At 41.7% G+C, this 13,862-nt stretch overlaps 1 protein-coding gene and 1 long non-coding RNA gene across 7 annotated transcripts in view; both read right to left on the bottom strand.

Annotated features, from left to right (window-relative positions):
* Positions 1 to 13,862, bottom strand: part of PLXNB2 (plexin B2) — a 257,534-nt gene that overhangs the window by 201,471 nt on the left and 42,201 nt on the right. The gene's annotated exons all lie outside the window — the stretch shown is intronic.
* On the bottom strand, positions 3,933 to 5,396 carry LOC311440043. Its single transcript, XR_014695176.1, has 2 exons — positions 5,163 to 5,396; positions 3,933 to 4,435 (listed from the first exon to the last, which is right to left on the bottom strand). It is a non-coding gene; the product is annotated as an uncharacterized lncRNA (long non-coding RNA).

Here is a 13,862-nt window from a genome sequence, read left to right as displayed (position 1 = left end):
TCCCCACAGCTTCACAGGAGCTGATGTGGGAGCATTGTCTAAAACATGAAACCACAGGATAAGAGCTGTACAGTTAATTTCCAGTTGGCAGTCACACCATGTGATTTTGGTTAACTCTGTCCTTCTGCCGAAATTCCTCCCCTGCACTAAAAGGGTCCCATCAGCCAGCTTCACTGGAAAACCATAGCTTCACAACAGAAACCATAACACTAAACTTAGTAAATGGTCTTTAAAATGCCCCCAAAACCTCCTCAAAGGGCATTTGTGAACACAGAATAGGCCTAGGGAACCATCTTGCATGGTAGTCTAAAGCACTGATCCCTAAAATCTCTTGCTTTTGTGAGTCTGAATTTGACTCAAAAGTAATTTCTTTGATTTCTTTTTCTTTTTAATTGTTACGGGAACGGAAGCCTGCTATCACACAGACCTTTATCTACAGTTCATCTAATTTTAAACAGGTATGAAGTTTTAAAACTAATTTAAAAAAAAAAAAAAAAAAAAAAGAAAAGCAGATATTGACATATTAAAACTTAATAGCTCTTTGCGAGACATTGCATTTCATAATCAAAATCTCCTTAGAATTTTCATTAAAAAATGAAATCGCTGATCCAACAAACCATAACAGCTGCAAATTGGGTCTGGAAATAAATACTTATGCATAAAAACCTACTTATTAATATTTTGATGAGGCTGAGGTCTGTATTTGAATGAAGAAGAGGCACTCCAGGATTGAAAAAAAAAAAAAAAAAACCAAAAACCCAACAACATGAAATGCTATTGACTTTCATGGGGGAACCCTCAAGTGGTTTTGGAAGTTATCACAAACATGGTTATAAATGGCAACACTATCAAAAATAGAGACCTCTTTCAGTTTGGCACCAAGGAGAGAAAAAGTACATAAAAGACATTGCTACACACTATAGGGAAAAAAAAAAAAAAAAAAAGTAAAGAAAAAACAATGCATCAATCCTACACTTTTTTTATACTGTTGTATCTGATTACTTGACCACAGCAAAACTGTTAATAGGATGCCTGGAGACAGCAAAACAGGAAAAATTTTCTCAGCATTGTCAGGACTACCCTTTTTAAACACTAATTATAAAAAGTCAAGCTTGGCTACTCGGTGGGGTTTCTCCTCTCAGGACCACTCTAACTCAGTGCACACCCGTCTGCTGAGGAGCTATGCTGCCATCCTCATGCCCTGGTGAGACTCAGACTCCAGTACAATTTTCTGCAACAGGGAATCCACAGCAACGTTTGCTTCCTTTCCCCTACAGGAAGCCTGGGGCCATTTGGCTTTACTTTTCCCAACTGAATTAGCAGGTTCTGGATCAGGAGCCCTGGCTGGGGAAAGCACCCTAGCAAACTGGCGGACATAGCCCGAGAGGGAGGAGGTCACCATCACCCTGGGCTCAGGCTATAGGGTTGCCCAGCATCTCTGATGGGGACTGGTGCAACCCTGGTCTCCTCCATGGCCTCCCTGGGGGAACCAACTATCACACCTTCTTGTTCATCCATGTTGGAACCAATGGCACTGCGAAAGGAGACCTAGAGCACATCAAGAATGATCAGATAGCTCTAAGGGCAAAGGTGGGAGTCCAGGTGATATTACCCCTGGTCCTAAAGGCAAAAGCTCAAGAGGAGCATACTACTCTTCCTGCAAATAAATGGCTTGCTGCATTGCATGGCTAGGGTCTTAGGCAACACCTTGGCTTTACGACCATGGGACTTTTAGAGCAATGAAGGCTACAAGAGAGAGCCAGCTGACAAAACAAGGTAACAGAGAGTGGTTGCCCTTTACATGAATGAGCAACTCAAACACATGGAGTTCATTTATGGGAGAGATGATAGACTGGGTGAGAGCTTACAGGTTGTTGTCAGAAGAGGCCAATAAGGGTGGCGTTGTGGTGCAAGTTTGTTGCAGACCTCCAGTCATGGTGATAAAGTGGATGAGATATTCTGTAAATAACTCAAGGAAGTCTCCACACTGTAGACTCTAGTTCTCATAGGAGATTTTAGCCTCTTTAAAGGAGGAAGGGAAAGGTAGCAGGATGCATTGATAGCAGATTTCTGGAGGAGGGCAGCAAGGGGGACACTCTCCTAGCAGCAGTAGTTGGTAAGGATCTTGTGGTAAGTCTTAATAAAAATGAATTAGAAGCCAGCAATGTATATGTATATATACACAGTTAAAATCATAACACTGCAGTTCACATACATATTACACATCTCTCACCTTCAAATACATTCCAGATCTGTTCCAGAAATGTGGTTTAAATCATATGCACGGGCACACATGCAGTGAGCAAGAGACTCTTATACAGAGTACAGAAAACAAACAATTTCCTTTTAAAATATCTGCCGTCTTATCTTCCAATTATACCTTCCAAAGCCAACAAATCAGACTATGTCACAAAGCAAAAAGTAAACATCTGTTCAATCACGTAACTTCTTCCTGGAACACAATTAGCAAAACTATCCCCTCCTCAAGCCTTCAAAAACAGTCATTAGCTCAAGCATTGCTTGAAAATTAGAGAAGGTCACAAACAGCAAACAAACTACGTCTTCTAAAACACATTGAGCCCTTACTGCTGGAAAACACAGCTGTGAAGCATTACCTGAAATAATTTTGCTGTGGAGCTCAAGTAGTTTAAATTAACCAGGCCCTCAAATAGACTTTTACACCCTCTAATCATGACATTGAGTATCAGAGGGTTCTCAGGGTTGGCAATCTACATAATTTCCCACTCATAGTCAAGAAACTCAGACCTTACTTGAAGTAGCTCTTGTTATTATTGGCATTTCTTTAAAAGAACACCTTTTTGCCAACAGGCATAAGAAAACCCTAGCTAATGTTTTTATATGTTAAGCCAAATAACATGTTCATTGGACAGCAACTGCCTCTATATTGAGGTCTCTTCACAAACTGGAGTGGCTTGCCTCTGGAGAACAAGGCATGAACCAAATCCAAAACACACAACCACGTGCTGCCTCAGCAGTTACCTGGTACTAACTAGTGCAGACCCTGCAAAGGGAACCTTGTAAAACAGCTGTGCAAGCAATGCACCCAGAACAGCTGTGCTGTACTGCTGGAAACCATCCACTGTGCTATCTGCAGATCCCAATTTAAGGAGTTCCTAAGAAAAGCAAGCTTGTTTCTGGGAGGCTTAATTTCATTATGCTGGTGTCCAAGCTTTCACTAGAAAAGTTGATGGTATCATCAATACAGGATGGCATGATGAGACAGACAAGGCCAATTCCCACTCTGTCTTCTCAACTCAAATTAGGCAGACTTATAACAGTAACTTCAAATATTGGAATGCCATGAAGATTATTAAGTCCACATCAGACTGAACTATATTAATGACGTTAACCAAAATTCAGGCCAAAAGCAAGTCACTGGATGACAGAAGTTCTCATTACAATAAGTTTTTTTCAAAGGCCAAAGCTATGCTGACGGTAACTTCAAAGGCTGTTCGTTAATTTGGCAGAGAATGAAGGTCCAAAGAAAACACCAAAATTCAGCCTTCAGAATTATGTCTCCAAAATTAAGGAATTTATTAGCCTGACCACAGTGAAAGAGATTAAGCAGATTAGAGAATGAGTGTTTGGTCAGAAGAATGTACCCAAAATGAATTAATTATGAATTTACCTAGGAGAGAAAGAAAAGACATAGGGAGCTCATTTTCCCATTAAGCTAATTGAGAAAAGAATATATGTCAATGTGGATCCATTTTTCTCCTGTAAGAGAGACTGTCAGTCAAAGTCAGTCCTTCTTGGAAAACAACAATACAAAACAAGAAAAGAACAAGCCTGTAGTTTCACTTGCTCAGTGTTTTTGTTGTTGAGTCTGAAGGCAAGCTCCAAGGAAAATGAAGACTTAAATTAAGTTTTATCCAGAATAGGCAGGCACCTTTGAAAGCAATAGAGGCAAATTACAGCTGGGGCCCACAGGGAAACTCAACTTCTTCCTCACAAAGGGAGCAATGCAGGTTTATGCAAAGGAAGCAGATTTTATTAGTTCACTTTGGAAGAGACCGTGGTTCTCTCTTACGTTATGGCACTGAGAGGACCAGCCACGGAGCTTTAGGGTGTTACTCCATGTGATGGATCCTCTGGAGATAAAGGTGGCTGGAAGAGCTTCCAGCCCTTCCCCTTATACTTCCTACACCCTTCACACCCTCTGCTAGAGGTTACCACTCCTTCAGCTCAAGTGTTTTTTGAAGCATTTCCCAGGCATGGTTTAAAGCACACAGACAGCTTGACAGACACAAATGAGGCCAAGGATTCACAACATAGTCCTTCTGTGCTTACACCAGGCTGTGTCCTCACCCACCCTCAGCTCTGCTGCCACAGTGTCATTACCAAACAAGGAAGGGGGGCAACCCAACTCAGAAATAGGCTGCCAAAAAGATGGAGCAAAAAGAGAGGATCCATTCTGTAAAAAAAAAAAACAAAAACAAAAAAAAAAAAACAAAAAAAAACCACTATTAACAGCGAACAAAGGAAGGGTATGCATCTGTATGTTTTTGTCTCATACACCAATATATACAGATGCATGCCAAAAATTTTGTCCCACCATTTGAGGCGGTGGTGAACTTCAGTGTGAACAGAGGAGAAACCACAAAAGCTAGAAATTCTCTGTCTGGTTTGGCTGAGGAATGACACAGAAGATCTAATTCCTCTTCCTATGGTAGTACCACTTAAGTGACCTTCCAACTGACAGTGCTTTGTGAAGCACCTCTTCTTTCAAGTTGACATTCATACATGCCTGTACCATGCTGGAGGAGCATCACAAGATGTGTGAAGACCAACAGATCCTTTTCTACCACTACCCTGACTAAATTATCTGTTGATAACTGCGTTTGTTGTATCTCAAAGTTCTCCAGGAAGCATCAGCTGAACATTGTGTGAATTAACTTCCCATAGAACTAAGATCTGTCATCAGGCCTAACCACATGCTTGCTGCATTCCACCCACTGAAGTCTAAACTGAGGTGAACTCAGGGATGACCTTCTGTAAAATAGTCTATTCATGATGCTCAGAGAGAAACCTCTGACAGCCAGCTATGACAAATCCTCTTGGATCCCATGGCCACACACCAGTGCTAAGAGTGCACATTACGACACAGCTCTAGGTTTGAAGCACACACTTCTTTGACTTACCACATTCCTACACAACATCTTTGTAAGCTCAGCCTAAGAGAAATGATTTGTCATGGCACAGGTTACAGGAATTAGTTACAACCCATGACCAGACACCATTTTCCAGCTCCAGCTACACCAGCTGAAGAAGCAACTGCCCTCAGCCCAGTGCTTCTCAGGACCCTGTGGAGGTTGCAACCCCGTAAAGCTGCCAGCAGAGCCTTTTGGATGATGCTCCCTAGCCCACTTCTGTCAAAAGCAGCCAGGTGTGTGAAGGCCAATTTAAACTGTTTAAGTAATCCCTGCTAATTCTGACCTTGGGAACAGCTGATAGGGCTGTGGTGGGAGCAGGAGCTGTGATCCGCCCAGCAGTTCTTGATGTCAACACCTGAGGCTCAGGTGGATGAGAGTGGTAAAAACCAAAGTACGTGTCCTGCTCCATGCTCACAGGAGGCTATCTGACCATATACTAGAGTGCTGGTAGCACACTTTGTGCTGTATCTTCAAGCAAAAATGGAAGAGAATGACTGCAAAAACCTTGAACTGAAGCACAGGAAAGCTATGAATTGCCCGTGCTTTTGGATGGAGTAACCATGGCACAGCACCTTCCTCAGGGCTGTGAAAGAATTTATACCTGATAACACTGTTAGACCTCAAAAAGGTTATAGAAACTATGCTTTCTAATGTGAAATGTTGGTGGGGAAGAATAGAGTGGGGGGAAAAAAAAATGTTATTAATTGAAAAAGGGGTAGATCCTGAGCAGTCCTGTATAAATTCAGTCATAAACAACCTCCCCCCTCAGAAGTCCCACAAATCCTCCAAAGCTGTTTCCAGGTCAGTTTTGTTCCCTCTCCAACCATTTGCAATTCTTAAAACAACGCACCCAGCCCCTTGTAAGAGGAAAAACTGCTGGTGCCACAAAACATGAGTAGTGGATTGGTGAGGAAGTGGTTAAAAATAAAGCAAGCATTTGTAACGGGAGGGAAAGTGTTCATTGCTCTGAGGTTGGAGAAGGTTGTAAGGGATAGTGGCACATAACCAAAGATATAATAAATGGGTTTGGCATTTGCATTAACTTCTCAGTAAAATCCTATGAAGACTTTTGCTGGCTTTTCTTACTGTGTGTGCACAAATCCAACACACACTGCATTGATTCAAACCACAGTGCTTTTAAGTATCTGCTCTTGCCTCTGTCTGAAGCCTCATTTCTTCCTATTTTTGCCTGCAAAAATAAAAATCTTCTACCTTTCTTACAAGTGAAACTCTCGCTGAAATATAATTCTGTCAAGCCACAAATGCTTCCCAACCCTTCTTCTTGGTGAACAGAAAAGCAGCAAGTGCTGTGAAGTAGCCAAACTGGGAAAAAAGCTGGAGAGGGAGCACTGCAAATGTTTAGGCTGGCTTCTCATGTCACGTTGCAACCATCAGTCCACGTGGCATGCTGAGTAAGTGCAGGCTCCTCTGCTTCCTTGCTTGGTGATTTGATTTTTTAAAATGGATGTCTATGGTTATAAACATATAAGGAGGTTGAAAAATAATCTTATGCTGGGCAAATGGAAAACCTAAATAATCAACGTTGGCAAATGAGAGGTTCTGCTAAAAGCAGTTTTTGCTGTTAAGTTGGAGACTGATGCATGTTGGTGCCCTCTTCCTGAGCTCCAAGACAGGCAGCAATAGTCTCTTGCTCCTTACAAGCAAGAACAGCAGAATAAAATTAATAAGTGCAGGCAGTTTAACTGCTCCATGATGAGTTTAACAATGGCGTTAATGAAAAAGGCAAGAACCATGCCAATTATAGACTGCAGCTCTTTGGAAAAGCCATAAGGAACTGCTGCGAAATATAAGAGGAGGAGCCTGGCAAGGCAGGAGGACTGAAGAGGCTGAGGAGGGGAACAAAAGTAGCTGAGATTTCTCTTTCTGGAGCCTCAGGGGAAATACAGGGAGGACGGAGAACAACTCTTAAAGCTGCTCAGGGAGTTAGCAACAGATGAAATAATAGCATTCCCCTCCTAGCGCTTGGAAGAAGAGTGAATGATAAAACTTTCAGGCATCTACTAGCGAGACAAAAGGCACAGTGAATAGCCAGCATTCAGTCCTCAAACACGGCCCAGGAATGAGGAACAGCCAGAGGTTCCCTGAGCGCCTGCCTCCTGGGAGAGACGATGGCATGAGGCCTTGGTCTTGCATCGGGGTGAAGATTGCTGGCTTGGCTCCTTCTTCTCTGTTTTGCCTTTTCTTCTCTCTGTGGTGTTGTCAGACTTGCAAGTTGCCAAAAGCTGGGAACATTCAAAATGGAACTTGGAAGCTTGAGAGCAAACAGGGGAAGGCTTAGGTCTATGCAGCACAACAGTTAAGTAGAATTATATTTGGGGATTTATTTATATATTTTTTTAAATAAGCTCCGGAAGAGTGAGAAAAAAAATGAAACTCTTAGCTTGACAGTTGAAGCTCAACAATTGATGAAGCTCAACAATTAATGCAATAGAAAATAACAGTTTTCTGAAAGGAATTGTTTCATAGATCAGACGAAAAGAAACTGCAAGGGCCATTTTTGATAAGTAACATTTGGTAGCAAAATATTTATTAAAAAAAAAAAGGCAAATACCTAATTTTCTTATTTGAGGAGATGAACATCTGGTATGTTTTAGAGAAGATAAACATCCAAATTCTGTCCTTGCTGTTTGAGAGCTGATCTTTTTTTTAATAGGCTTTTTCAGATTGCAACAGAGTAGGAAGCTGCTTTTAAGCACAAAATAATGAATTTTGAAGTTCTGTGTAGCAGTAACGTCAGAAGTCATATCTATATTTTTGTGAATAACGCACTTATTCCAGAGAAAGGATATGAATTGTTATGTAGCTTTTTAAAAAATAAAATGAAAAAGAAGGAAGGAAGGAAGGAAGGAAGGAAGGAAGGAAGGAAGGAAGGAAGGAAGGAAGGAAGGAAGGAAGGAAGGAAGGAAGGAAGGAAGGAAGGAAGGAAGGAAGGAAGGAAGGAAGGAAGGAAGGAAGGAAGGGAGAAAAAATAAAGAAGAAAGAAGAAAAACATGGCAAGGTTTTTTCCTCCTCATTTTAGGGCTTTTGTGTGTGTGTTGTTATTTGTTTGCTTTTTCCTCCAGAGAAGTGTTTAACAATGCAAATATATATATATATATTAAAAAACAAAAAACAAAAAAAACCTGCTTATAACCTGAACTGTCACACCTTCTGGACACAAAATTGGAATTTTAAGACAGAAGAATTTGTAGATACAGACTGCATTTCTACATCAACTGCAACTTTTTCTTCCATAATTTCTACTGTAGTTGGAAAATGCCAGGAGTTGAATGGTTACATGAGCTTCTTATATGAAGTAGAAATTGGAAGGTGATTCCATATTTCTCTTTAAGATGAAGCCAAGAGATCAAATACATTCTAATTAATGGAAATTTTAAAAAGACTTCTTTTATATCAAGTTGTTGTATAGTGGCTTCCTTCTGTGATCAGCTTTACATTCTTGATTGAACATCTCAGCTTGTTCTTTTCTAATGATCAAAACCCTACTCACAAAGGTCCCTCATGTTCACACACTAATCTTCAAGGTACCAGCCTTTAGTACCAGTATCAAAGTTGTTAGCGTGAGTGGTTCCTATGTGCTCTACAACTGGTCACCTTTTGAAGATGGCTGAATGAATCTTACTCATTCCCCATGGAGGTTACACATGGTAACCCCTTGTGGTTACAGGTATGTCAGAATATGTGCCATGCTGCCTCGCACACCTGCCTGCCATGCCTTGCTCTTCACCTGCTCGCTCCCTCTTTCTGCACAAGGCTGTCATGGTTCACTTCCAATCCCTGCTCCATGGCTTCTGCTGGAAAGCATAGGGCCCAAATGAAGAGTGTAATGCAACTAGTAGTGTCAGCAGCTGCTTCCTACCACATGGTTGCCAGCAGATACAGGCAAGAAAGCCAAGAGTAAGTGTGTATACAGGCACATATGTTACCGCTCTCTCCTTCCCATTGTCCTCCCTGGCCAGCTAGGTCAGAAGTCAGCAGCAGGGGTGCCAGCAGGGTGTGAATGGCATACAGTGTGATCACGGGCTTAGGGCCAAGGGATCCGTGAGAGGCAGCAGCTCCTGACTCCCGTGGGGTTTGAAGTGCCTCACCTGGAGACAAGGCACGATGGCCTCCAACAACATGTTGTCTCTTCAGGGGGCAGGGGTTCTCAACTCCCAGGACAACGGGCACAGGCTTTGTGGGTCAGCCTCTCATCTGAGTGAGCAAAATATAATCTGGCGTATCCCCCTTAAGAGACTGCCAACCTGCAGCTGCTAATTTATGAATTACTAATTCATAAATGTGGGTATTCGGGGAAGTCTCTTTGTCAGAAACACAGCACAGACTTTCTGAAAAGCAGAAGCAATATGGCATGGGAGTGGTGGGTTTAAATGATACACCCCCCTACTCTGCTGCTAGTACTGGTATGCACAGTTTTAGAATATTTTTGTCTAGAATGAAGATTCAGAGACACCGCTCAGCTGCCTGCTGAGCTCACCATAGGACGACTGCAGCATTTGGTGAACTTTAATCCTACCCCAACCTCTTCACCTTCATCAAATGAACATCAAAGTCTCCCCTGAAGTCTTTGGGAGGGAAAGTTAACATCTACTGTATATTAAATGTGAACTGGATACACCTTGGTTCACCTTTGCTTCACATACAAGTCAGAAGGTTGAATCATACCGGGACAGGACTGACCTACTCGGGTTTTGCTCAGGCTATTGAGGTTGTTAGTTATTCCTTTTAAGCCAGGCTTTTAAGAGTCTGGCACCTACAGATGCAGAAGAGCCTCCATTTTTCTAAAAATCTCATTCATTATTAATTTACCCGCACCTTGAACACACAGCCCTCCCTAATGTACAAGTATTTGACCTTTGTTTACTCGATGCGTGTTCTACAGAGAAGATGTTGTGACAGCTCTGCCTTATCTCATACAGACGTTCACAAACAGCTCCATTGAACAGTGCAGTGCTGTGAAACTCCAGCACTGCAGGTATGAGTAGAGAACAATACACAGTGACGATACAGTCAAGAGACTTCTTTCAGCTCTTGGCACACAGGGTAGTAGTACCTTGGATTAGATATGCAATAATTCTGAGTTCAGAAAAAAATGGGCATTTTCTGAAGCTTAAAGCACTGTACTCAGAATTAATGTGTGCACTTCTGCTCAGCCAGTCCCACTGCCAGCAGCAGAGTCTCGAGGATGGAGGGAAAGATGGGAGAAAGCAGCAAGCTGCATTTTCTGCTCATCTGCCAGACTTCTCCCTACAACTCTGTAAGACTGAAAACTTGACTTCTCAAAAATGAGCTTTTTTACAAGTGCATTTTCAAGGTAGAGTACAGCAAATGCTAAACGTTAGCTCTGCAGCAGCAGCTCCTACCATGGCAGATAGAGGGATCATAAATCCAAGGAAGGAAAAATAAAAATAAAATGAGATTCCTTACATTCTTGCTTGCTTACATGGCAGCTTCAGAGAGCACATCAGGATACTGAGCCACACATTTATATTTTCATGCTAAAGGCAAATAAATCACATTATACGCTGACTCCTTAAACATTTCGGACAGATTATAAGCACAGCTAGATCACTGCTGGCGCAACTCCCCCAACTTTTAACAGTCAGTTTATTTAAAACCTGCACACTAGATCTGAGCCTTCTGTACAGTGAGCTCTACTATGCCAAGTTTCAACCCAAAGTGACTCTTACTACCAGACTATAAACCCCAGAAAATAGGGCTAAGGGTTCATTATGAACCTGGTGACAGACTCCTAATTATAGTGGTGCTATCAAGCATGATAAAGGCTGGTTGGTTTTATTTTAGTCTCATCCAAAGACTTGTTGGATGCTGGATTAGCTCATCTTTTCACTCCCGTTGAATTGCCATATGTTTCTTTTTCTCCTTTATGTAGTATTTGGCAGGAGTTATTTGTCAGCATTTACAAAAAGAAAACACGTCTGTAGAAACTTCATTTCTAGTTCCTTCCAAGATAAGTTTCTTGTTTTGCCTGATAAAGCCTCAGAAATTGTATTTCCATGTCTAAAGCAAAAATGGATAAGAAAGTGCTGCTATTAAAAGGTGAAATACAGACATTTACACTGTCCCGACCACGATATTGCGGCATAACATTTCATTTTACTTCAGAGGAACAGATACCTCAGTAAAGAGCTGTTTCTTTCTCCCTCCCTTTCCACATCAATTCTGCCAGATTTCCTATCCACCCAAATATCTATAAGTAAATCAGAACAAAATGTAGCATTTTACTAGCAGATTTGTTTATTTATTTATGCGTTACTACCATCTACCAACATTGCTGCAAAGATCCAAGTTGCACAAAACAAGTCACAGGAAGAAAAACAACATTGATGCAAATGCTGTCAAGAAAGTCTCTTCTTTGGCAACTAAAAAAAACACTGAATTTCACAGTCTTATCTAACACACCATAGGAAAAAGGATTTGATTGTTTTTTTCTAATCCCAGAAATCAGAGCTGGAAAGAACTCAGCAGCACCTGTACGGGGACAGAACTGGAAACTTAGAGTATTTTCTGGACAGAAATGAGATCCCTGCACAGTTGTCACTTGGCTTCATACGTATTCCTCGGTTGGAGAAACATTGAAGCAATGGAAGAACTTTGCACAGGCAGACCAGAGGAGAGGCAGGTTGTTCCAGCTGCTCTGCGAAATACACACAGGAGACAGGGGAGAGGTGGCACCACTGACATCAGTAACAGAGCAGAGGAACAAGCATTTTGCTGCACCATGCAATTTAAACTAGCTCCACTCAGACCACCTCATCCCTCTGCCCTTCCTCACCTGCCTCAGCTTCCTCTTATGAGAGCACTTCTGCAATGGCAAGGAAGCTATTTTTGCACAGCTACTGTGAATGCCATCCTCTCTCAACGAATGATATGGACTCATCTCCAGATGGAAAGAAACACAGTTTATTTCAGAGGAGAAAAAGAAGGGACCTTGAAAGGCCCCCAAACGTGACCAAGAAGCAAGATAACAAGTACTAATAGAGCTCTTCTGAAAAAAAAAAAGAAAAAAAAAAAAAAAAAAAAAAGGAAGGTCACCTGTCACTGCTGCTATTCAGCTCTCCTAAGTGGTTTTATTGATGGATCATTAAAGGATTCCCATCCACCTTCAGCCTGAGAATGGTTTTACAAAGCAGATAATAGAAGGAAAAAAAGCAGAGGAAGCATCTTGCACCATTTCTTTTAAACTACACATGTTTGACAGCCTTTTGAGTTATATTCTCTCTTACTTTTTTTTTTTTTTTTTTTTCCCATGATTTCTTCTGTCTTTGTGGGCTTCTCATGCAACCCGGGGAGGTTGGAGAAATGTTGCCTGTTAATAAATTGTGACTATAAAAATACAAAATTGCCTTAGGTTTAAAGTGTCTTAACCTGATATCATTACGCACTAAGAAGGGAGGAGAGGTATGAGTTTTAATTAAGTTTTCAAATATTATTTTTAAATTTAAATGCAGTCTTCCTGCAGCTATGCCTCGTCTCCAGCCATAAGCGCATGTGTCTGGACTGCTGAACTCCTTCGTAACCTGGTTTGCCCAGAAGTAAGTAATATAATTGGTTTCATGATTCCCTGACGTTGAACTCTTTGGTGCAGGCTGGCAGCTGCCCTACCACTTGCAGTTGTAGATACATAGTAGATAAAGAGTAGTGCTGCCTATGCTGAGTCTGCAGACTGTCAGAGCTCAGCAAGCCAAGCTATGAGATGCTCCTGTAATTTCCATAGAAGTAGGCTAATAGAAAACCGAAAGGATAGGGCAATTTTGATGGCTAGATCACAACTACTGTAATTGGTGGATTGGCAGTGTAGCTAAAAGCAGAGACATTTCCTTGGCTGGCAGGCTAATAATGGGGGTTCAGCTCTTTCCTCCTCCCTGGCCACTGAGCCTGGGTTTCTGTAGGGATGGATCAAAATCTCACCAGACCCTGTAGGATCGCACAGGTAGAAGCAGCACCTAATTTCAACTGTGTGTTTACAGCAAAGCAAAGAATAATTAAAGAGCCACATGTTACCCAGCAAAAACCTACAGTGATTTTAGTCACAGAGCAAAATTAATTCAGTTTTGATTGCCTATAATGTTCTGTGATCATAATCCAATGTCTACTGTAATAGCCAGGAAGGAAAAAAAAAAAAAAAGAAAAAAGAAGCCCTTAAGAAATGCTATTAGAAAATTTGATTTTGGGCTTGTATTTTATACCTTAACATACAAGACAATTACAGGGAATGCACATCTACTACCTATGGGTATGTCTACCTATATTATGCATGCATATTACACACACCTTAAAGCTCTCCAAAACACCCAGGAATCACTCTCAGGGTCTCTATTGCATTCTGCCCCATTTAACTCATTTAGCCTCCTTCTCTGAATGGCCCAGGCTTGGTCAGGCACCCTGGGGTCAGCATCCCTGAGCACCCATGTGCCGCCTTGCTCAGTCTCCCCTGGCACATGGCCTGCGGGCACCTCCTCTTCAGGGCACGTAGCTGTTAGGCATTAAAGACCTGCTAGCTGGTGTTAACTGAAATGTTTTGAGGACTTTGCACTTCAACCTATTTTGGTCAGTATTCATAGAAAGAGCACAAGCGTCTCTGACAATGGCTCCCTCCTCTTGCCAAATCCTGCCTCGGAGCTGTTAAAAGAAAAGGTCACCTCA

The sequence above is a fragment of the Aythya ferina genome (assembly GCF_964211825.1).
Source record: "Aythya ferina genome assembly, chromosome: 1".
Classification (NCBI taxonomy): domain Eukaryota; kingdom Metazoa; phylum Chordata; class Aves; order Anseriformes; family Anatidae; genus Aythya; species Aythya ferina.
This window is presented reverse-complemented; position numbering and strand designations above follow the sequence as displayed.